Genomic DNA, 24,573 nt, shown 5'->3' on the forward strand with positions numbered 1-24,573 from the left:
CACACACAAGCATTGAAACAAAAGGCCCCTTTGCAGATCTCTGGGTTCTTCCTCTCTAGTCTCTGGTACTCTGCCCTGTGGACTCTCTAACCCACATGTGTCAAACACAAGGCCCTCGGGCCAAATCCGTCCCGCCAGGCCTTGCAATGTGGCCCGCACCGTGCTGTCATCACTGCACTCCGCTGCGTTTCCATCACAATGACAGTTTATGACTGTTCAGTAAACCATTCGGCCCGCGATTTAGGCTGGATTTTAGATTTTGGCCCCTTCTCTGATTGAGTTCGACACCCCTACAACCTTGCCTCTCTGAACTTCCAACTCTATCTTCTCAACCCAGGCAGATATTGGAGCTCCTCCTGGATTATCCTTCCTTGTGCTACACTGGAAACCCTGGGCAGTGAGCTGGGGCAATCACAGGGCTCAACTTCCTTTGTTTCCCATCCCTCAGAGATCACTGCCCTTTGTTGTCTGATACCCACTGTCTTGAAAACCATTGTTTCAAATTTCCCCTCTCTCTCTCTCTCTCTCTCTCTCTCTCTCTCTCTCTCTCTCTCTCTCTCTCGTTATTTTAAGTGAGAAGGTAACCCCTGTTACTCCATCCTGGCTCACTTGAAGCAGAAGCCTCTGGTTTTGGCTTTTGACCCTACATCTTTTGTGCTATTTGATTTTGGAAGAATTGCTCAGTCTTTTCTTCTTCTTTGCCTATTTATAAAATGGGACAATAATACACTACTTAATCAATAGGATCATACAGGGAGAGAATGTCAGAGTCTATAAGGTTAGGCAAAGGAGTATTCCTACACTGAGAGTGGACTTTAAAACAACACCTGCATGGGATGCATTTCTCTCCCTAGGAGGAATCACCTGACCCTTTTCTCCTGCTCAAACAGGAATACTTGTCTTAGTTGATGCTCTTATCCTAACTAATGACCCTGCCCTTTACTTTGTGAGCCTGCTGCTAAAGGTCAAAAGGCAACTTGTCTCCTCACAGAACCCATGGGGCACAAACCATGTTCAACTGAAACATTTTGCCAAAGTTATGCCACAACACAATTGTGGTACCATCAACAGAATCTATGTGATTTGCAGTTAAAAAAATTAAATTTTCTTATTTACATCTTACTTAAAATAGTAAGATCATTTTCACTGAACTCTTGTGAAGCAGACTACATAAATACTAATTGAGAACATCTGCCAACCATTATAAATATACTAGAGGCCTGATGCATGAAATTCATGCACGGAGTGTGTGTGTCCCTCAGCCAAGCCTGCATCCTCTCTAATCTGGGACCCCTTGAGGGATGTCTGACTGCCTGTTTAGGCCTGATCCTGGTAGGATCAAGCCTAGAAGGGCAGTCGGACATCCCTCTCACAATCCAGGACTGCTGGCTCCCAAATGCTCACCTGCCTTCCTTCCTAATTGCCCCTAACTGCTTCTGCCTGCAGCTTTATCACCCCCTAACAATTCCCCAGCCATCATGATTGATGCCTAACTGCTCTCCTGCCAGCCTGTTTGTCCCTAACTGCCCTCCCCTGCAGGCCTGGTCACCCCTAACTGCCCTCCCCTGCAGGCTTGATTGCCCCCAACTGCCTTCTCTTGCAGGTCTGGTCCCTCCCAACTGCCTTCCCCTGCTGGACATCTGTGGCAGCCATATTGTGCCCATATAAAGGCAGCCATCTTTGACCACATGGGAGCAGCCATCTTGTGTGTTGGAGAGGTGGTCAATTTACATATTACTCTTTTATTAGATAGGATGGAACTCATTAGCTTATAATCAGTATATTGACTTTTGAGAATTGATTTTTTTAAAGGAAAAATATATTTCTTCTGTCATGTTAAAATCCAACTTACTAAAGTAGTAACTAGTCTGAAAAAATAATAAAATTGTATGCTTTTTTATTGCATGTTTATTTAGGCCAAACCAGTATGAGGCAGCTAGATTAATTACTTTCATAATGTTCAGTACTGTACATAATTAATTATTTCATCTAAGTTGTGTCTGAGTCAGACCTGTGAATTACCGTTCATGCAAGGTAATGATGATAATTATGTGCTCTCTTCATGCTACAGCTTGCTAATATATTATTTTTTACTTGAAACTAGATGTTGAATGTTTGCAATAAATTTTAAAGGCTACTCTCTGGCATAAAATTACATGCTTCAAAATTAAGGCTGACAACATATTATGATAGGAAGTAATTTAAATGATGGAATTATAATAGATTTTGTCTGAAAATTTATATTTTCCCAGACTTTGATCGGTTGACTCTTATGGTTTCAGTTTGTGCTTTTTATTCTGCCCCATTTTACAATGTGGATGTTGCTTTAGGCCCTTCATAAGTTTTCAACATGCACAAAAACAGGTCTTACCCTCTCTCCAATATGGCTAACCAGACATTTAATTGTGGTTATAAGTACCTAATGACTCAAGTCTTAGAGCGGGGCTCACAACCACCAGGAACACACCAACCTAAACAGATGACACTAAATAGATGTTTACAACATATGAGCAACTTGACATAGTTTGATTAACAGGTTCCCAAAGATATTTGTACATAGTCAAGTGAAAGGAAATTTTTATAAATTCAAAAATTAAAATTTAAGAGATGCCATTAAAGTAAAAACAAAAATGATGAAGAGATCAGTAAAAACAAAAAGCATAATTAATAAGCAGATGCTAGAGTCTCCTTGTTACTCTCTGTGTGGTCCTAGAGGATAACATTGCAGCACAAGGGAGCTTCCTAGCAAAGCACTCTCAGGTCCTACTACTGAATAACCTGCATTTCAACAAGGTGATTTGTGTACCATTTAAGTTTGAGAAGCACTAGTCCAGAGGACAGTTAGTAATCACTTAAGCTTGTGCATGGATCCAAGAGTTTGTCCCTCCTATAGACTGGAAAGCTACCCCAGTTGCTGAACTTGCCCCAGTGAAGTATGGCTGCCCGGGGAGAGAGACCTGGAACAGCACAGCCAAGCTGAGGCTATGTGAAGGTCTCCTGCATTTCCATGGATAGCCCTCAAAATTCAGAGCAAGGGTCCCAGGGAGGCAAAACTGTGAAAAGAGGAAAACTAAACCTATTTCACATAACAAATATCTGTCAGCTCCATTTATATAATAAATGCATTGGATGTTAATCTTTTAGAAGACTCAATACAGATGCAAATTTCTTGCTGGGATGTTGGTGGGAAGATTCTTGCTTATTTTAGGAGAACTAAAAATGACGGGAAGTACTCCACCTTCCCTTGAAGCATATTCTTACCTTTTTTGTTGGTATATGTGAGTTTTGCAATGTGAATAATTCTAACTAACAACTGATTTTTCTTCTTTAAAATGCTGGCACTTGCTCTTATTCCTCCACTAGAGGTCTGTATTACCTACTTAAAGACATCATACCAGCTGGCTGGAAGTTTATGCTCTCAATGTTAATACCTATTTCTCTGTTTCAAGATTTAAAATCTTTTAAAGAGACAACACCATGGAATAAACATTAAAACACTAGGAGACAAAGGAGAAAAAACTAATAGGGATACTTCCATTCTGAAGGGGCCAACTCTTCACTGCTATTGCTGGACAGCTGAGCACAACTTCATGCTCTGAAACTCAGAGTAGCCCATTTAGGTTAGCCCTGTGCCAGCAGTGAGCAGTGGTGCAACTCTGAGCCCTCCAGAAATCTAAAAGTGGTGCCCCATTTACAGAACACCTGATAATGATGTAACTTTTCTTTCCATAGTTTATCACGCAGGACTCCTAGCTCATTGCACACTAATAAATTCACATTTAAAATCCAGTGGTTGAAAATATTACAGACATAAAAGCTGTAATTTACTGGGTATTGCACCAGGGGTTTGGGATTCTAATGTTAGATTTTCATAGATTCTAATTATGCCTGCATTTGGAGTAAGTGGCTACATTTGTTGCCAGGCAAGGTTTGAGCTAATAGGCTCCTTCCTTTTAAAAGGCATGATTGCATAATGCTCCTGGCCTGTGTCATTTCCAGAATCAGAAGCAAGCCTAGTATGGCTTCTGTCTGTCACTTTATTAAAACACAACAATTTGCAAGTGTTACTTAGCAGATCAGCTGGATTCATTTCAAAGGCTAATATTTTACAGAGGAGAAAATAACCCATTCCAATCCTTTTAAAAAGTGTTTTTGATGTATTCACAGACAAATTACCTTGTGTTTTATATAGATCTCAAATCTAGGACTCAAGATAATTTTAGTAATGTCTTACCCTACTTGTCTACATAATCAAATTGATCAATTCTACAGCAGAAGGAAACTAGTTCTCAGGGCAATAATGTGTACTACTGACTGCATTATTTAGAGTAGTTAGGTTGCATTTCTGTGTGTGGCTGGTGGCATATAAATTAACAATTTTCTCACTGAAATGTGACTGAAAAACATGTTTTATCCAAACCTGAATGTGCCTTTCAGAGCTCCTGACTCTTCCATTGTTTAAAATAAGTGTAGCTTATTCTAGTATTTAATATCAATATAAACCTTTACTTAAATATTAACAGTATTCACTTGTATATGTATGCATATGCTAAAAAATAGTACTGAGAGTATAGTACTTAATTTAAAATAGCAACAGGAAAATCTCAGGTTCTGGAGAATTTGATGGGTTACATCTTAGAGAGAAATGATCACAACTAGGACCATGGAGTCAGTCTCCAATTCTAGTTTGGTTCTAGTAGTGGTTAGCAATGTGGCCCCTTAGGCTCAGTGTCTGTGAAAAAATGAAACCAATGAAAGAACCCAGCCTGTAGGGATTGTTGTTGTATTAAGTAAATGTCTATTGAATAGATTTTAACTATGGTTTTCTCTGATCTGTTTTGTCTAAACTTACCAGATAGCAATATAATACAATGACAATAATCATAGTTGCCTCTAAGTTAAAATACAGATTCCTGAATCCCAACTAAGAAGTGCTAAACCAGAATTTTTTGGAACATATAGGTAAAATTGTTTTAGCACTAAGTTAAGTATACAATTTTACCTATATATTCCCAAAAATTCCAATTTAGCACTTCTTAGTTGGGATTCAGGAATCTGTATTTTAACAACTCCACCAGGTGATTCTCATCATTCATGAGAGAAGTTTGGGAAACACTGATCTAGATGATGACTTAAACTTGTGATTCTACCCGATTAACAAGACAAAATATTGCATTGAAATAAGAGTCAACTGGCATTTTAAAAAATTTTCAGTGCCATTAAAAAAACTAAAGTTAAGAATTTGTTCAACTTCAGGAAATGAAAACAACATGATCATGCTCAAAATGCTATTTTCAACCCTTTCATTACTCTGAGTAATCACTTTCCCTGTATAGTCTCTCTTTTCAGGAGATATTTCTGTGGGAGAAGTAAGCTGTGACTAGCTTTTTTTTCCTAGGGACAGAATACTGACTCAACTTCAGCCATTATTTTAACTAACTTGTCTTCCCAATACTATTTGGATTTAGAATTAGAATTGCTGTATTTTGCAATGAGCACCAAAGAAAACAAAAACTAGATACTGACTTGCAAGTAAAAAGGCTTTACCGGGAGGAGGACTAGACTTGGCAGTTTGGCCTTGGTGCAGCAATTCACAAGGACACCCTTGAGTTACAAAAGAGGTGCATCCTGAAGTCAGAAACACTTGCCTGGACAGAGGTTCCCATCAATTCAAACCAACTCTCATGTTTTTGTGTGAGAGAAGTAAAACCTCTCCCTTGAAGTTACTTATTGTATATTCTCAAAACATCCTAGCTCCTTGCAAGGTTGATTTTATTGAACGTCAGTGATATGAGGGGTACTGAAAAATAAATTCTTGTCTAGTCCTATCTAATAAAAGAGTAATATGCAGATTGACCATCACTCCAACACACAAGATGGCCACCCCCATGTAGTCAAAGATCCATGTGGACACAGGATGGCCACTACAAGATGGCCAGCAGGGGAGGGCAGTTGGGAGGAACCAGGCCTGCAAAGGAGGGAAGTTGGGGGCAACCAGGCCTAAAGGAGAGGATAGTTTTGGGGGTCCCAGGCCTGCAGGGGAGGGCAGTTGTGGGGGACCAGGCCTGTAGGGGAGGGCAGTTGGGAGGGACCAGGCCTGCATGGAAGGGCAGTTAGGGGCGACCAGGCTGGCAAGGGAGGGCAGATAGGGGTTAACAGGCCAGCAGGGGAGAGCAGTTGAGGGTGACAAGGCCTGCAGGGGAGGACATTTAGGGGTGACAAGGTTGGCAGGGGAGGGCAGTTAGGGGAAATTGGGTAAACAAGGGAGCAGTTAGGCATTGATCAGGCTGGCAGGGAAGTGGTTAGGGGGTGATCAGGCTGTCAGGCAGGTGAGTAGTTGAGAGCCAGCAGTCCTGGATTGTGATAAGGATGTCCAACTGCCCATTCATGCCCAATCAAGGGGTCCCAGATTGGAAAGAATGTAGGCTGGGCTGAGCAATACACACATTCCCTGTGCACAAATTTTATGTACCAGGCCTCTAGTTATAAATAACTAACTGTTCCTATCACTAATAAGCACTAGGACCTGAAATTGCCCCAAAAGCTCTTTTGGGTCCATGTTTCAGTTAAAAGCCAGTCACACACTGGCAGTTAAAGCCTCAAAACCACATCTTTCTGTCAATGTGGCATAGCCTAGTTTCCAGGAGCCTTCTTGTATCACCACCTCTTTGGAAATCAAACCAGCATTTTCATATGTACATACCCTAAAACTCTACACATGTGCCAAAAATGTACAAAATATTTTCATTGTTTACCAACCATTAAGTATTGATTTTCTAGAATAAAGAAAGCTACATTTTTCTTCTCATTCATTCATGATCACTTCTCATTTTTGGGAGCCTGTAAAGCAGTTTAAAAAAGTGGTGCACATGGGGAAAGCCTGGAATCACAGATTGTTGTTTTTTCATTGTCCCTATCTGCTAGAATTAGTAACTAGTAGAAGAGCTTAGAAAATTATCAGCAGAGAAACTATTAGTCTTTATTTTCTTGTTTTCTACCTGGAAATACAAATTGTTAAATACACCTGTTTCCTAATCCTCATTAGGAAATCTTGAAGAATAGCAAAACAGGAGAGAAAAAAAAAAGCATGGGGATAATAAGAAAACACCAACACTAAAAACAGCGCAATGTTGGGGTTGTTCCTTCTCATTCAGAGCACCCTGCATATTTACAGTTGGTTGAATTTCAGACTTTTCATTAAATAATTTTATTCCTAGTTACATGTGGATGAATGCCACATATACAATCCCAACTGTATCTTCTTGTTTAGAATTATTTATGTTAGACATGAAGATAAAACAATTTAAATGGAATAACTGGTATATGAAGTCATTTTACATCCAATGGTATGACTAGGACTTAAGTTCATTGGTGTATTTGTCTAAGAATAAGGATTATTATTAAAAGCAATCTAATGGCAATGTCCTGCAACCCTAACTCTCTGTTGTTGAAGAGTTTTATTTTAAGGCCCAGAGACATGGGTTTACTGGTTAGGGTCAGGCAGTCCTTTGAAGTATACCAAAGGCACTAATGAAATCAATTGGGTATCCAGGAGGAACTGACATCAAATGCAGGTTTTCAGTCTGGCCAGTGGTGCTCAGTGGCTGAGCATCGACGACCTATGAACCAAGAGTTCATGGTTTGATTCCCAGTCAGGAAACATGCCTGGGTTGTGGTTCGATCCCTAGTTGGGGGCCTGCAGGAGGCAGCCATGATCAATTATTCTGTCATCATTGATGTTTCTATCTCTTTCTCCCTACCTCTCTGAAATTAATAAAAACATATTAAAAAAAAACCCACAGGTTTCTTTTGTATAGTTTCTAGGATATTGGCTGTTCTTGAATATTCTGGCACAGTACTGCCTCAGGGCTTTTGCATTTGCTCTACCCTCTGCCCAGAACAATCTACCCCCAGATTCCATAGAGTTCCCTCTACCTTGTTAAGGAGGCTTTCTCAAAACACCCCTTTAAAACTGCCCCTTCCCCTCTCACTGCTTCCTAATTCTATTCCCATTTTCCAAATCATCCAATCTGCTGTATTACATATCATATTTGACTTGATTGTTTCTCTGTCAACATGCACTGGGACTAAGTTCTGAGGCTAAGTTTTTTGTCTGCTTTGCTCACACTTCATCCTCAGTGCTGAGCACAATGATTGGCATGTAGGTGTATAACAAAAATACTTACTAAATGTATCACAGCAGAATCTGTTGCAAACTGTAGCCTAAATAGGAATTACTTGTATTTAATGTAATTCTTTCAGGATTCATATTCTCATGACATTTCTTTGATATTCCTATTTCAGAGTAAGAGAAAATAAACTTTAGGATTACCCCACATCCTTTTAATAACAAACTTCTAGTTCAGGAAGGTTGCAAACTGAAATGTCATCAGGATCTGGGCAGTTAAATAAATGTGTGAAGCACCCAATATAAGGCATTAGGGAATGATGGGATCTGTAACAAGTAGTATGTTCATATACAATTTCACTTTAAGGCTTTCAGATAAAAAATGGAATTTAAACCACAGGCCTGTCTGAAAAAAAAAAACCTGTCTACCTGTAGTTTCCAATGCCCATTTCAGCTGTCAGTTTGTGGTCAATAGAACCATGAAGACATTTTGTAGGTCATAATGTTTTTTTCTACCCATTTTCAACTACTAGTATATATTTGGCTTGGGGATGTGCCTGACTCCATATCAGGACAGAAACATTCACCTGATCAAATCTAATTACATTTGACTTCCAACTAAATTGTGAGAGACATGCCTCTCTTGGATTCCCAGCATCTGATTATTTCAAACCTAATTGATTTGTGACATTTCATTAATACAGTTAACTAAAACTAATTATACAATAGATATTGAATAAAAGTTTCCTGTGAAATGAATTATTTTACTTAGCTTAAGGGTTCTTAATTGGTATGATGAATTGCTAAGAAGGATTGCAGAATTACATCCTCTTGGGATATTTAATTATATATATAAAATCAGCCAATATGTAATGGTAGATGATGACTTAAAAATTAAAAAAACTAAAAAATAAAAAGTGATTAAATATAAAAGTTAAAGATATAAAAATACCCTCCTAAGAAGATAAAAAGCACAAAATTGATTACATAGATCTCTTCATTTTAAGATGTCAAATTAAGTCTATTAAATTTGTCCTATTTAAGCAAGCTAGACCATTTTTTTAAATTTATTGTTTTATTCATAGTCTAACTTTTCTTTTACTTAATGGGTACATACTCCATTTCTCCTTCTTTAACTCAGATGGTATGTTTTGTCTGTCTAATTTATCCATCTAATTAATTTGAAATCCTAGCAGAAATGTAAGAAGAGCCTACTACTACTTCAGTTGCCCCAAACCAAGCTGATGCATTGTGGGCTAAAACTTCCCACAAGGCCATTTCTAATGTCCTGCTGTATACTATTGTAAATAGATAAACATGGGCTGTGTAAAATGAAGACAAGCATTCATTAATGGTTTAATTGAATAAAATACGGCTATTCTATTAGTGTTATCATTAGTGACTAATTCGCATTGTTTTAACACTGTCAAAGCAGGTTGGGCTTCTTGCATTGCATTGTTGAAGAACACACTCAGTTGTTGTTGTTTTTTTCTTCTGCTCTATACACTGACCCCACTGGAGGGAGCAGGAGGCAGCAAAACACCCACATTCTTCTCCTTTGACCTGGGAGCACTCCTAAGGAGCCAAGACTCAGGCTCTAGGTCAAGAGATAGCCTTGACCTACTGCCTGGTTTTATCTACAGCAGCTGTTGGCTTTCTACTGAGGCCCCTGCTGTGTGCAAAAGATATTTTGGCTTTGCCTGGATGAGAGGAGGAGAGAGACTGCTCCTGACAGAATGTTGGACTTGTGGTATGATGTTATTCCTGTTGTCTGGCATAGGGCCCCTGGGTGAGTTAATCATTTGTTTAAAGGTGCCGAAGACCTAGTTTCAGTTAACTGGTTACCTTCTGCCAGGTATGCATTATATTATTATTACACTAGAGCCCTGGTGCATGAAATTTGTGCATGCGGTGGGGGGGGGGGGGCGGTATGTCCCACAGCCCAGCCTGCACCCTCTCCAATTTTGGACCCCCTTCACAATCCAGAACTGCTGGCTCTCAACCATTCGCCTGCCTGCTTGCCTGATTGCCAGCCTGATCAGCCCCTAACCACTCCCCTGCTGGCCCAATGGCCACTAATTGCCCTTCCCTGAAAGCCTGGTCCCTTCCCCCCCCACAATTGCCTTCCCTTGCAGGCCTGGTCACCCCCAACTGCCCTCCCCTGCCAGCCTCGTTGCCCCCAACTGCCCTCCTGTGCAGGCTTGGGTCTCCCCCAACTTCCCTCTCTTGCAGGTCTGGGTACTCCCCAACTGTCCTCCCCTGCTGGCCTGATCACCCACACCTGCCCTCCTCTTACAGTCAACTGGTGGTGGCCTTCTAGTGTCCACATTGGGGGGGGGGCATTTTTTACCACATTGGGGTGGCCATCTTGAGTGTTGGAGTGATGGTAATTTGCATATTACCTCTTTATTATATAGGATTTCTAAAATATCCTAGACCTTTCTGGAATTTAAAAAATTATTCTTATATGTTCAATCTTCTTAAATGTCTTTATGAGAATTACCAGCTAGTTAAAGGGAGAATATGACAACACTTTTGGTACTAATCAAAAGCTCATTCTGCAACAAAACAGACCCTTTGGATTTAGAGGCTAATTCTCTGAGCTCTTTTAATTGTTGAAAATAGTAACAGTAATATAAATTAAATTAGTCTCCTACATAGTTAGTTATGTGCTAAGCATATTATTGAAACCTAGGAACAATATTTCTGTAGAATAATAAGCTATTTGGGGTACACTCTACAAAAGGATATAATTTTGTTTATTGAAAACATTTCACAAATTGCTAATGTTTATTTTATTTTATTTTTCATTGGTAAGACTCTAGGACTCATATTTGATATTTACAAATTGGGTTTGAAATTCTATTATTTATGATTTTATTGATAAAGGGTACTTTTAAGTGTGCAAATAGAACATCGGTTGAATATTTATATACCTTTGTCACAGCTGGTTGTATAGCTATTTCAAATCTTTGATGCTTCAATGACTCAAAGACAAATTTGTTTTTAACTTTTTGCTTTGTGAGACACACAACTATTATTCCAGAAGCCAGTTGTAATTAAACTAGTAGGTATAAGTGATTGGAAAGTAATTGAGTTTGACATTTTAATAATAGGATCCTATTAGTGGAAAATGGTGACTGAGAACTTAAGACTATACTATAATGGGGTGATTATATCAATTAAAATAAATTGAACAAACTACCAGTATTGTGATATACATAATTTGGAAATAAAAATGGAGACTTCTAATATCTTGTACATTTTCATAAAAAAAAGAATAAGTTGACTAAGATTTATTTTGCTTCGCTTTCCAATTGCCTTAAAAACATAAATCAACTTTAGCCTCTACAATGGAGACCTTCCTGTAATTATAAAAAAAAAAAATCTTACAGAATATAAATAGTAAGAAAGAAATATTGGTCTTTGAAAATGACCCTAAATCTTTTTTAGTGTTTCTTTCTCAGAAAGGTCAGAGATAAAGGTAAAAAAAAGCCAACAGTCATATATTAACTCAATATAACTGTGTACCTCTTTTTACAATTTTTAAGAAACCAGTAACCTCTGACTTTAAAATGTTAAAAATATTTTATATACTTTTCTAAAGTCAGATTTACTTAAATATATATATATATATATATATATATATATATATATATATATGAATTATCATGCACTGGGGGAAGAGAGTTGGGTATCCCTCAGCCTGACCTGCACCCTCTTGCAGTCCAGGAGCCTCAGGGGATGTCTGATTTACAACATCAGATATCATTAGCACTGCAAAGGAGACAGGAGAGGCTCCTGCCACTGCCACTGCACTCTCCAGCCATGAGCCCAGCTTCTGCCTGAGCTCCACAGGGGGAACACACTGACCACCAGGGGGCAGCTCCTGTGTGAGTTTCTGCCCCCTGGTGGTCAATGCGCATCATAGCGACCAGTGGTTCCACCATTCAGCTAATTTGCATATTAACCTTTTATTATAAACTAGAGGACTGATGCATGAAGATTTATGCAAGAATGGGCCTTCCTTCCCCTGGCTGCCAGCACTGCCTTTGCTCTGGTTGGAGCCACCTTTCTGCCTTCCCACCCGAAGTGGCTGGGGTGGTGTGGCACACCCATTGCTGCTCAGCGCCTGTGTATGCAAATTAACCAACAAAGATTGTGGGTTAATTTGCATACTCCTGATTGACTGGTGGGCGTTGCAAAAGTATGGCAATTAGCATGTTACTCTTTTATTAGTGTAGACGATATGTGTGTGTGTGTGTCTGTGTGTATACCCACACACTAGTAAAATTCACCCTTTTAAAGTAGTTTGATGAGTTTTGATAAATGGTAATCAGCAGTGTAATAACCATTACAGTCAATATACAGAATATTTTCATCATCTTCCAAAATCCCTTACACTCCTTATCCCCTCCTCCCAATCTCAGTCCTTGGCAGTTATTGATTGGTTTCTGTCCTAATAGTATTGCCTTTCTCAGACTGTCATATAAATGGAATCACACAGCATTTAGCATATTCTGTGTGCTTCTGTTACTGGGTATAGCCTTAGTTTGCTCTTTTCACTGCCGAGTGGCATTTTATTTTATTTTTTATTTTTTTATGAGTGGCATTTTATCATGTGCATGGAGCACAGTGTCTTTTTTCATTTCCCTGTGGGTACACATTTGGATTGTTTCCAGTTTTCAGTAATTATGAAAGAAGCTGTTATAAATATTCATGTTTAGGTCTTTGTGTGAACATATATTTTTATGTTTCCTAGGTAAATACCAGAAAGTAGAGGAAGTTGGTTAATAAGCATTTATTTAAGTTTGTAAGAAATTGCCAAACTGTTTCCATAATTGGCTGCATTTGAAAGGCTTACAAGATACTAAGACTATACCAAAGTAAATTCAGATGAAGGAACCTGATTTTCACTGAGCAGAGATTTATTTTTATCTTGTATCCAGTTTTAATAGGTTTTAGTTAGCATTTTTAAAAGTCCATGGTGAATTAGAAACAGTAAACTAGAGGCTGTACAGATAGGTTATTAGCCAAAAATTATATTCACTAATATGACTATAATTATTGTTTTTTTTTAAAAAAGGCAGGAACCTACAGAGCTGAAAATTTCCCATGTGATATGTTCCATTTGACAAGTCCCAATCATGTCCATATATTAGAATCACCTGGGAATATTTTCCAAGTGTCAGAGCCCAGGCTACATTCCTGAATGAATAAATCAGGAATCTGGAGTAGAACACAGACAGCAGTATTTTTTTGAAGCTCCTTGGATGCTGTCAGTTTGGAATCATATCCTGGAAGCACAAAAGGATGAAATGGAAAGAGCATGGCCTAGGAGCTGGAAGTCCTGGAATGGCCTGCATGGCTCTGGGCAAGCCTCTGCCTTTGTGGCTTCAGTGTCGTCCTCTCAGTACTTAGATATTCTAGGTATGTTAATTCCAAGATGATATTAACATGGTTTAGGTATCATTAGACTGATAGCAGTCATGCTTAGGAGAAAACATTGCCCAAGGAATGGCTCTGCTCTGAATGGTTTGTTTCAGAGATTTCTTGGAAAGAATTTTGTTCACATGATGAAATTTTTGTTCTGTAAATTGAGACATTTACATATGTTTTCTCTTAAATGGTATTGCAGTATGTTTTTTGTTTAAATATATATACTTTTATTGATTTCAGAGAGGAAGGGAGAGATAGAGAAACATCAGTGATGAGATAATAATTGATTGGCTGCCTTCTGCATGCTCCTACTTCGGACTGAGCCCACAACCTGGGCATGTGCCCTTGACTGGAATCAAACCTGGGACCCTTCAGTCTGCCGGCCGACACTCTATCCACTGAGCCAAACCAGCTAGGGAAAAATATTGCTTTGTTGTTCCACTTATTTATGCACTTATTTATTGTTTCTTGTATGTGCTTTGACTGGGAATCTAACCCACTGCCTTAGTGTATTGGGATGATGCTCTCATCACTTGAGCTACCCAGCTAGGGCCGTATTGCTGTATATTTTCAAAATAAGTTCAAGCATATGGGACAGTTTTTTATTACTAGAGGGTGACCTTTTTTTTCTTTTTCTTTTTTTTTTTTTTTAAAAGCCTGACTTTAAAACAAACAAAAAACCAAAAACACAACTTTAAGTACTTCTCAAAAATAATTTTTGTATAGCAATTGTGAAATTTATCAGCTATTTTTAGAGCTGATCTAGGCTATATTTTCAAAATGTTGCTCCATTTGCCAAATGTATAGGAAGTTTGGACTCTTGGAGGGTGTTCAAAGCTGAGCAGATTTTGTACAGGTGACAGTGTTTTGAACACGCTGCCTTAGTACATATACACATCGGTTCTATTGTTACTGACTAGGTTGTAAGAAAATTTGATATTGAAAAATCTTTATGTGTCATTTCATGAAAGACTTCATTTCCTGTATTTTAATAAGCAACTAAACAGGAAAAAGAAAAGGGTGCCTGTGAAAACCATATACCAGATAACCAACTACTCAGAAAATTGGAATTTAAAAATGATTTTAAATTTCAAATAAGTTTAAGAAAGCATACAATCTTTTTGCCAATAGAAGTTTGCTGCAGTCACTGACTACATGCACCTTCTGAGCACTTGAAATGTAGCTAATACAACTGCAGAACTGAAGTTTTAATTTCATTTAATTATAAATAATTTATACTTAAATTAAAATAGCCATATGTGGCAAGTAGCAATCATATTGATCAGTGCAGGTCTATAGGTGTTAAGCCACTAAATATGGTCTTTATTCTTTTAACTATCCCAATCAGGTTTCCCCCATTTTCATAAGTAGATTTAAACCGAAATTCTTTTGGTTCTATAAAATTGTATTTCAATATAATGCCCATGGGCTGGGATGGGGGCTTTGGAGATGAACTCACAGGAAACCAAAGGTAAAATTGCTAGTTAGTGGCAGAATTGGTACAGCATCTTTTTTTTTTTTTTTTTTTTTTTTTTTTTTTTTTAATATATTTTATTGACCCTTTACAGAGAGGAAGAGACCCGGATAGAGAGAAACATTGATGAGAGAGAAACATTGATCAGCTGCCTCTTGCACACCCCTCACTGGGGATGTGCCTGCAACCAAGGTACTTGCCCTTGACCAGAATTGAACCTGGGATCCTTCAGTCCGCAAGCTGGCACTCTGTCCACTGAGCCAAACCAGTTTTGGCTAGCATCATTTAAAAAAAATGTTTTTATTGATTTCAGAGAAAAAGGGAGAGGGAAATAGAAATAGAAACATCAATGGTGAGAGAGAACCATTGATTGCCTACTTTCCCCATGCCCCCTATTGGGGACCAAGCTACCACCTAGGCATGTGCCCTGACCATGAATTGAACCATGACTTCCTGGCTCATAGGTGGATGCTCAACCACTGAGCCACCCATATGGGGCAGCATCAATTTTTTAACAAATAAAAAATAACTGAGAATTAAGCATGTTTTGACTGTTCATCTCAAATTTAAAATTTTGAAAAAAGCTTTACATTTTACAATGTTTTCTTCAATGTTTTGCTATTTGTAAGCAAAATGTAATTGTGAATGTTAGAAACTGAGGGCTTCCAACAAGCAAAAGAGTGGCTGGTCCCAGCCTCCTTTCCAGGCATCACTGTCCTGCTTCTTTCACAGGAAGGCAGATGGGCTGTTAGGGACCAAGAGCTCCTTCTATTAAGTATTCTTAGGAGGTAAAATAAAGCTTCTTGTCTTAGTGTCTTCTTAACTAGGACATATATTTTAAACACTTTCTCCAGAGCTGGATTTTTGCTGAAAATATGCAGTGTAGCTTCCTAGGTTTAAACACACACACACACACACACACACACACACACACACACAGCCCTAAAGATTTCAGCAACAGAACTCTGTGGAATGTTGCTATTTTTATCTCCCAAGATTAAAGCAGTCCTAAATAGTTTCCTAACACCACCATGGAGTGCCCTCCAGCAAGCATTTCCTACTTGCCAATCCAGCAAATAATAAAGTCCCAGGAAGTTTGTCAACCTTCCCATCACCTATCCTAGCTACCTTCTACTTTGATAAGGTGCAATCACATATAATCAGAAGGAGGAAGCTATTCTTTTCATTCCTCCTAGAGGGATTAGGGAGCATTGCTCCTGTTATTTGGGAAGCTGAGGTCTTGCTCTTTGAGCTCAGTTTTTATCAGGGGGGAAAAAAAATCTTGCAAGCTGGGTAAACTTAGGAGTTTTATTTGTATGAAACTCATTTGACAGGAGTTGAGCCAACAAAGGTTCTGAGTGTGATGCCCCGTTACTCCAGGGATTTCTGCATACCAGGGCCTTAGCCAGCATGGGCATTAAAGGGAACTTCTATCTCCAACCTCACAGTGCAATTTTCCCTGTTTCTTAATGGAGTAAGGGGGCCTTTGTAAGAATGAGACTGATGCATGTGGCTTTTCAGAAGGTGAGCAGATCAAATTTTAAAGTTGATGTGCTTCTGGAAGTCAATGCTGGGGCATCTCAAAGGACAATTCTCCCATCTTGTGGCAATGAGAGGGCACAGCATTCCTCTGGTTCTTCCAAAGCACGGAGTTGTGCCACATGGAGAGCCATCACACACTGGGAGGGCAGTCTCTGTCACAAGGGACTGCAGATCTTTCACATGGTTTAACACCAATTTATACCTGGATATCCTGGTAACTTTGACACCAGCTGCATTTAAACTCCTCTGAGTATATATGTGTTCTTAAGCTGTCTACTGGAAGGGTACAGCTGGAATTTCCTTCTTTTCTGCTTCTTCTGTTTCTATCACTGGACAGGGATTTGTGTGGCTTTCTGTGTTACCTCTACTGTTGATGCATTACAGAAAGCTCCTGACAGATACAGTGCTACAGATATTAGGTATTTACCTTGATGCAGTTTCTGGGGTGGCTTCAGTGACTTACTCAGATAAAGGTCCAGCCATTTTAAACCAATTTATGAGGTACCAGATCTGGAAAAAAAATTAGTGAGATTCACTAAATATGGTCAGATTTTATTTTTTAATTTACAGAGTAAACATTAATACTACATTTTATGAGTGTTTTTGGAGGGAATGAAGTCATCTGGTCCCCACTGAGGACATCATCTTATACAGAATCAGGCTGCACTGAATGGCTACCCTGTTGTGGGATCTCATCCTCTGCTTCTGCTCCACATCCTCCCCAGCCCTAGTAGACACATATTAGAGAATAAGAAGTAGAATATTTTCATGTAAAATATTGTAGTTTTATTCTAAATCATTTCTGTAGACATAACTACTAACTATTGTATAAGAAATATTCCACCAAATATAAATGTGGTTATCACTGGATGGTGGGACTTAAATTGGTTCAATGTTTTATACAAAGAATGCACATGCATTATTGAAATGTAAGAAAATAGATTTAAATAAAAATAAGAAATGAATTATCATAATTCCACAAAAATATAGCTATTTAAAAATAAATATAATATATTTGAATTTTATTTGAGTCTAGTTAAACTTTGATAAATACTTATTTTTAATACAAAGCTTATACAGTGTTATTGAACCATCATTTTAAACATATTTTAAAAGATCTTTGTTTTTATAGTTCATAGAATATAAACTTGTGAGATAAATGTCAAGTTACAGAGGAGTATACTTTAAAAGAATATGTCTCCTAGCCCTCTCCAATTGTCTCTCTGGATCCACATCCCACAGGGATACTTCCTACTAATAGTTTCTTATGTATCCTTTTAGGACTTTTAGAAAATATATTTACATGTATATACATGTTTATATCCACATTTAAAAAAAATTACACATCCTATTAACATTTTACTATTCTACTCTTTGCTTTATTATTTTTAACTTAATAATATGCCTAGCAGAATTTTCAACATCAGTGTATTATATATAAACCTGCCTCATTCATGTGTGTTTTTAATTTGTATTCCTCACCTGAGGATTTTCCCCCCATTGATCTTTAGAGAGAGAGTGGAAGTGAGGGAAAAGGGGTGGGAGAGAGTGAGAGATGTGAGAAAGGTACATTGAATGGTTGCCTCCCACACTCACCCTGAACAGGGACAGGGATGGAACCTGAAACTGAGGTACATGTACTTGATAGGGAATCAAACCTGTGACCTTTCAGTCCTTAGACTAGGGGTGTCGAACTCAATCAGAGAAGGGGCCAAAATCTAAAATCCAGCCTAAATCGCGGGCCGAATGGTTTACTGAACAGTCATAAACTGTCATTGTGATGGAAACGCAGCGGAGTGCAATGATGACAGCGCAGTGCGGGCCACATTGCAAGGCCTGGCGGGACGGATTTGGCCCGCGGGCCTTGTGTTTGACACATGTGCCTTAGACTGATGCTCTAACCATTAAGCAAACAAGCCAGGTCTGCTTCCTTCATTTTGAGTACTGTGCTATATTATATTTATTCCACTGATACATAATAACTTATTTAACCAGTCCACTATTAATGGACTTAAGGTTTGTTTGATTTTTTTTTCTTTTCAGTTTCCCTTTTAAGCTGCTTAAGAAAATTGCCTCAATAATGATATTTATACATATGCATTGTTATATTTATTTGAATATATCAGTAAAATAAGTTTCAAACATAATTATTGAAGCAAATTGTTTGTATACTCTAAGTTTTACAAAGATATTTACAAAATGTCTTCCACAAAAATTATACTAATTTATGAAACCAACAATCTGTCTTTTATCAAATCTTAAATTCTTTTTCTCTATTGGATAAGTAAAAAGTATGCATCTTCTTTGATTTGCATTTCCTTAGTTACAAAAAAGGCTGTGATTCTTTTTGCTTTCTTGGTTTATATAGTTATTCTTTTACAAGTTTGCCAGTCATGGCTTTTGCTCATTTTTCAAATTGGTTGTTCAATGTTTCTTATTTTAAAGAGCTCATGATATATTTTTAAAAAATGGAATTTTACATGTAGTGTGTGGCAAATTGCTTTCCCAAGTTTCTGTTTATCTTTTTATTTTGTTTATGGTATTTTTATTTATTTATTTATTTATTTATTTATTTATTTATTTACCACATAGCCATTAAAATATTTTTATGTAGCCAAAAAAGCATTTATCAATGCTTTTCATTATGGATTTTGATTTTTTTTATATAAGAATTTTTTTAAGCTGAAAAGTTAATAAGAAAGATTATGATTGGGTTACTTTTTTAAAACAATACATATCAACATTACTAAAGCGTTGTACAGAAGAATTTTGGCATTTAGAAGGATCTATTTTTATCCCTATTTCTTTGTGGGTTTTTTTTTATAGCAAAAGAAATTTCACATAAGATAACTTCTCTTATAAAATACCATGAATTCTGTGGAATCTTGGGAAGTTCTAGTGTATCTTAGGGGGAAAAATTAGAGATGGGTCAGATTTGTCAGTGTTATTCTTCAGAGAATTCGTAGTGGTTGTCTTAAGATTTAAAATCTAGAGTGGGTTAGAAGAAAAGTAACAGAAATTCTAAGACAAACAGAAAGTAAGAAATATAAAAGTAATAGAGGTCCATTATTGGAAATTTTGAAAGCCCATAAAAAAAATGGAAAGAAAAAAGTCACCTTTGATCTTAGTAGCCTTAATCTTAATAACCTTCAAGAACTTTTAATATTTGTTATATATATTTTCTAGTCTTTGTTTTCTGTTCTACAAATACATAGGCATTTGAAAAACTTATAAGTGATTTTATTCACAAATCAGTGCCAATATACCTAATTTTTTTTATTAGAACACCAAAGACCTAAGTAAGATCTTAATGGAACCTTGACTAGAATCTACCAAATACATATACAATCTGTATCACACTCAGTATTTATGTTTTATTCACTTATGATTACCTTTCTTTGCTATTAAATATTTTAATATATATTATATATTAAATACATATATTTATATAAATACATTATGGCTATACAGCATAATGTTCCATTATATGGCTTAACATAATGGGAATTTAAAAAATATAAATAGACTTGTGTTTCTCTCAAAAATATCTTCTGTTAACTTAGTACAGTGATCGGCAAACTCATTAGTCAACAGAGCCAAATATCAACAATTAAAATTTCTTTTGAGAGCTACATTTTTAACTATATAGGTAAGTACATTGTTATTAACTTAATTAGGGTACTCCTAAGCTGGCCTTTGATAAAAACTCAAGGGGCCAAAAGCTGCATGTAGCTTGAGAGCTGCAGTTTGCCTACCACTGACATAATAGATCAGAGGCCAGGACACATTCATGAAATCATTACATAGCAATCATATCAGGTTCTTTTTCATTCCTGATAAGGTGGCAGTAATTAATTGTGTGACAGTTAAGGGCTGAGAGACATCATAATATAACATCTTTTATGTGAAGTGATGTAATTTGATTGGAAAGAATTAGATTATTAAAGTTGGGTGATGGAATATTTTGTTCTAGGGGCAAACCACATATATTCAGAAGTTGGTACAATGCAATTGAATTGGATAACTAGAATAATTTGGGTCAAAATGTGAAGAAAGTATATGTAATGATAAAATTGTAAATGTATGAAGTTTACTGGAAGAAATGATGATACTTTTTCCATTTATTTATTAAAAAAACACACACAAACTAGTGTATAGTACAATATATTCAGCCACAGTCACAAATATTTGGGCTTAGTGAGATGAGCAGGACTCAAAAGGGGTCATGAGAGGATCTCATGTCAGCTCTAAGAAAAAACTGACTGCTATGTGCAAGCTGTCCCTTGGACACTACTTCCCCTGGATTTTGATTTAACCAGTAACTTACAAGTTAGATGATTTACCATTGGTGCTGCCTGTACATCTAAAGTTCCAGATCCAAGCAGCTAGTAAAATTCTGTCTCCTGAGAATATGTCCTTTCATGACTGAGAAAATTGTATCTTCTCAATCCTGATGACATATCCTTCCTCTCAACTATGATCATAAGGAACCCAGACTCACCTCAGTCTTTCGAGCAACATCAATGATCCTCTATCAAAACAACAGCCATCGGGCCAGACGCACTGACAGCTGTCAGAGAATTGACATGCCTGGGAGAAAGGGTTCAGAGGCGGAAGCATTTGTGGAGTCACTGGGTTAAAATAAGTTAGCACTAGCTTGCAGACTGACTGGTTAGTAACTACAATATATTCAACTACAGTTTTGTAAACAATTGCTTGTATATAAGTGTTTATATTGAAAGTTGAAAGAATTATATATAATTTGAATTAGAATGAACAGTTTATGTATATAAGGAATATCATGTTCAAATCAAGAGAGAACTTTTTTTCATATAATCAAAACAACAAAAGGTAAAAAACAGTAAACTTAAGTTATGAGGAAAAATAGAGATATCAAACCTTAAGTTTCAAAATGGGTTGCCATAGTTTTACTATTTATTTCCCAACTAAAGAAGAAATTTATAGACTTCATTATTGTACTTAAATGTAAGATGATAGGCAAATATTACAACTAAAATAAAATAGATCTTCTTTTCCCCCATGATGGAAACAGATTCATATAAAAAGTTTAAGTAAATTCTCAAATAATTAGTTGGCTTAAAAAGGAGGCAGCTGAGTGTAGAATATACAGTGAGGGTGGAACCTAAGAGCACAGCAATCTGAATCCCTGTGTTTAAATATTCAATCTCCAACTTACTGCACTTGGGTGAACTACTTATCTTCTTATTACTCAGAATGCTGATGTACAGAGTGAAGATAAAGCAGTGGATATTTCATAAAGATGTTGTGAAGATTAAATTAAATTAAAGACTGAACACTGTATTTGGCACATTACACGTGCAAATGACTTTCTTTAAAATGTTTATTTAAAAAAAAACACAAGAAAATAACCTCTAGTTGAACAAGTCACAGGTTGTTGTTGTGCTTCTCTAACTTTAATGTGCATTTGAATTACTTGGGGATCTTGTTAAAATGCATATTTCTATTCAATGAGTCCAGGTCGGGTCTGAGATTCTGTATCTTTAACAAGCTCTTAGTGATATCCATGATGCTGGTCTGTGGACCTTGACATCTGAGATAATTGTGGATGGTTGCTCTCTAAACTGTAACACAGTGCTTCTCAAAGAGAAAGAAGGGGAAGTGGCAGAAAGGAACATGCAGACAACATGTATTCAATTTAAAACGCTCCCAAAGTGATTGTAATATACTTGCTTTACTTGATCCCTAACATCTTTAGAACCATGTCAATGTTTTATTCTTCATTTCTCTTTTTCTTATTCTATCCTCTACTTGCTCCTTGCCATTACATCTTAAGACTAAAGAATGGGATTAATACTTAATTCCCCAATTAGTAAGACTACATCATCAATTTTAAGTCATTGTATTATAGCAGGATGATGTACTTAAATTAAATTAGAAAAATGGTTTCTAACATTTTTCTTCTAAAATACAGGGATCTAAAAAAGTATTTAACATCTTCTGTAGCTTTAGCAGAAAATAAAGAAACCACGAAGAGTAAGCAAGTAACTGTGGAGCACTTAGTAATAAAATACAAGGATATTTGGCCCACATATAACATGTGGCCCATACTGTCAAAGGAGTCATAATCCCGCGGGGAAGGGAAGGCTGTTGTGGTTATCTTGGAAGTGACGGAATCAAGCAATGTGACCACATGAAGCATTCCACCTGGTCTGATAGGTGGACAGGAGAAGAGTTGTTTTTAAACGGCTTCCTACCCCAGCAGTACTGAGATGATTAAAGAAACCCATATCTAAATATGTACTTAGCTTGAACAACATTTTTCTAGGACAAAGATAATTTTTTTACTTTGATGTGTCTTTGGGGGGTTAATATCACTAGATTCACAGTATTCTCTCTGTAAGTGTCTTCTATTGTTGATACTATAATTGATCTATTTCATAGGTGAAATTCTTCATTTTCCAAGGCAGAAAAGAGGACTTTGATTAATATAGCATGGGGAATATCTAAAGAAAGCTAAAAAAGCAAATTAGCAATCATAAACTGCCTTTAAGAGTGTATACCATATATGTAATTCTCTAATACTCTTACTCTGAAGTTAACCATTCAAAGTACTAAATACACTAATCTAAATAAGATTTTCACATCATCTGGTGAAGGAACAAAAGCAATGTTTATATGTATAATATGAACAAGAAATCACATGAGAATTGACACAAACTAAAGGATTATTAATTCTGTGATTTTAAATTTTTTAAACATCTAGAATTGGGACCTGAAATATGAAGGCAAAATGAGATTATGAAGAACAAAGCATATGCATTTCTTACCCATTTTCCAAACTTGTAAATGTTAGAAAATTAAACATGAGACTAGCAATACAATTTAAAGTGTTCTTGGGTACAGGGAGGAACTTCTAACAAGAACTGGCTGATTCTAGACACTTATTTCTGCTTAAGACATTTAGATGATGCACCTATTTTATTTTATTTTTATTTATTTTTATTTTTTTATTTCTTTTGCTTCCACAAGACTGTTTCTTTTTCTTTTTTTAATTTTAATTTTATTTTATTTTCCCCCCTCCCTCCCTCCCACCCATCCCCTCCCTCCCCAGAGCTTTATGTCCATTGGTTGTACTTATATGATGCACCTATTTTAGAAACCAAACAAACAAAAGAAAAAAAAAAACGAAGCTTCTAAATTGAGCTATAAGAATAATGTAAAATAAACAGTTCTACAGTGTTTATAGTATATAATGAATTCTCTGTTAGTGAAATATTTTGAAAGACAATTTGGTTTTCATACACAAGGAAATTTTTCCCCTATGGATATCTACTATGAAGAAAATAAAAGTCAAAGAGCAAAACTTTAATATTACACAGACCTACCTAAGACCAAGATTCACTTGTCATTTCCGTGACTATTCTAAATATATACTGTTTTCTATTTCCAATTGTCAACTTTGCCATTAAAGTAATCACTAACTAATAACACATCAGGCAAATTTATAGCTCTTCATATTTTTTTGTGTGTGTGTGTGTGTGATTGAAACGTATTTTAGAGCTTTAGTAGGATGATGGCACTTACTTGCCATATTAGTTCAATATTACCTTAAATCCTTTTATTTTATTTTATTTTTTTAATATTTTTTTATTGATTTTTTACAGAGAGGAAGGGAGAGAGATAGAGAGCTAGAAATGTAGATGAGAGAGAAACATCGACCAGCTGCCTCTTGCACACCCCCTAGCAGGGATGTGCCCGCAGCCAACTTACATGCCCCTGACCGGAATCGAACCTGGGACCTTTCAGTCCGCAGACTGATGCTCTCCCACTGAGCCAAACCGGTTCCGGCCCTTAAATCCTTTTAAATACTCCTTGATTTAAGTTGGCTTTATAGATTAAGCCATTGAAGAGTTGACTCTTGGTAGAATAAATTCATATCATGAATAAAATAGAAAATATAAAGTAATAACTAAATTTAGACTGAAAATAAAATAAAATTTACTTTTTC

General features: G+C 36.8%; 1 protein-coding gene across 1 annotated transcript in view; it reads right to left on the reverse strand.

The window, feature by feature from the left end:
- Nucleotides 1–24,573, reverse strand: part of AGTR1 (angiotensin II receptor type 1) — a 51,728-nt gene that overhangs the window by 24,192 nt on the left and 2,963 nt on the right. The window contains exon 2 of the mRNA XM_045584108.1: nucleotides 17,011–17,093. The gene's annotated coding sequence lies outside the window, so the exon portion shown is untranslated. The remainder of the gene's footprint in view (nucleotides 1–17,010; nucleotides 17,094–24,573) is intronic.

The sequence above is a fragment of the Pipistrellus kuhlii genome, unplaced genomic scaffold (assembly GCF_014108245.1).
Source record: "Pipistrellus kuhlii isolate mPipKuh1 unplaced genomic scaffold, mPipKuh1.p scaffold_m20_p_2, whole genome shotgun sequence".
Classification (NCBI taxonomy): Eukaryota; Metazoa; Chordata; class Mammalia; order Chiroptera; family Vespertilionidae; genus Pipistrellus; species Pipistrellus kuhlii.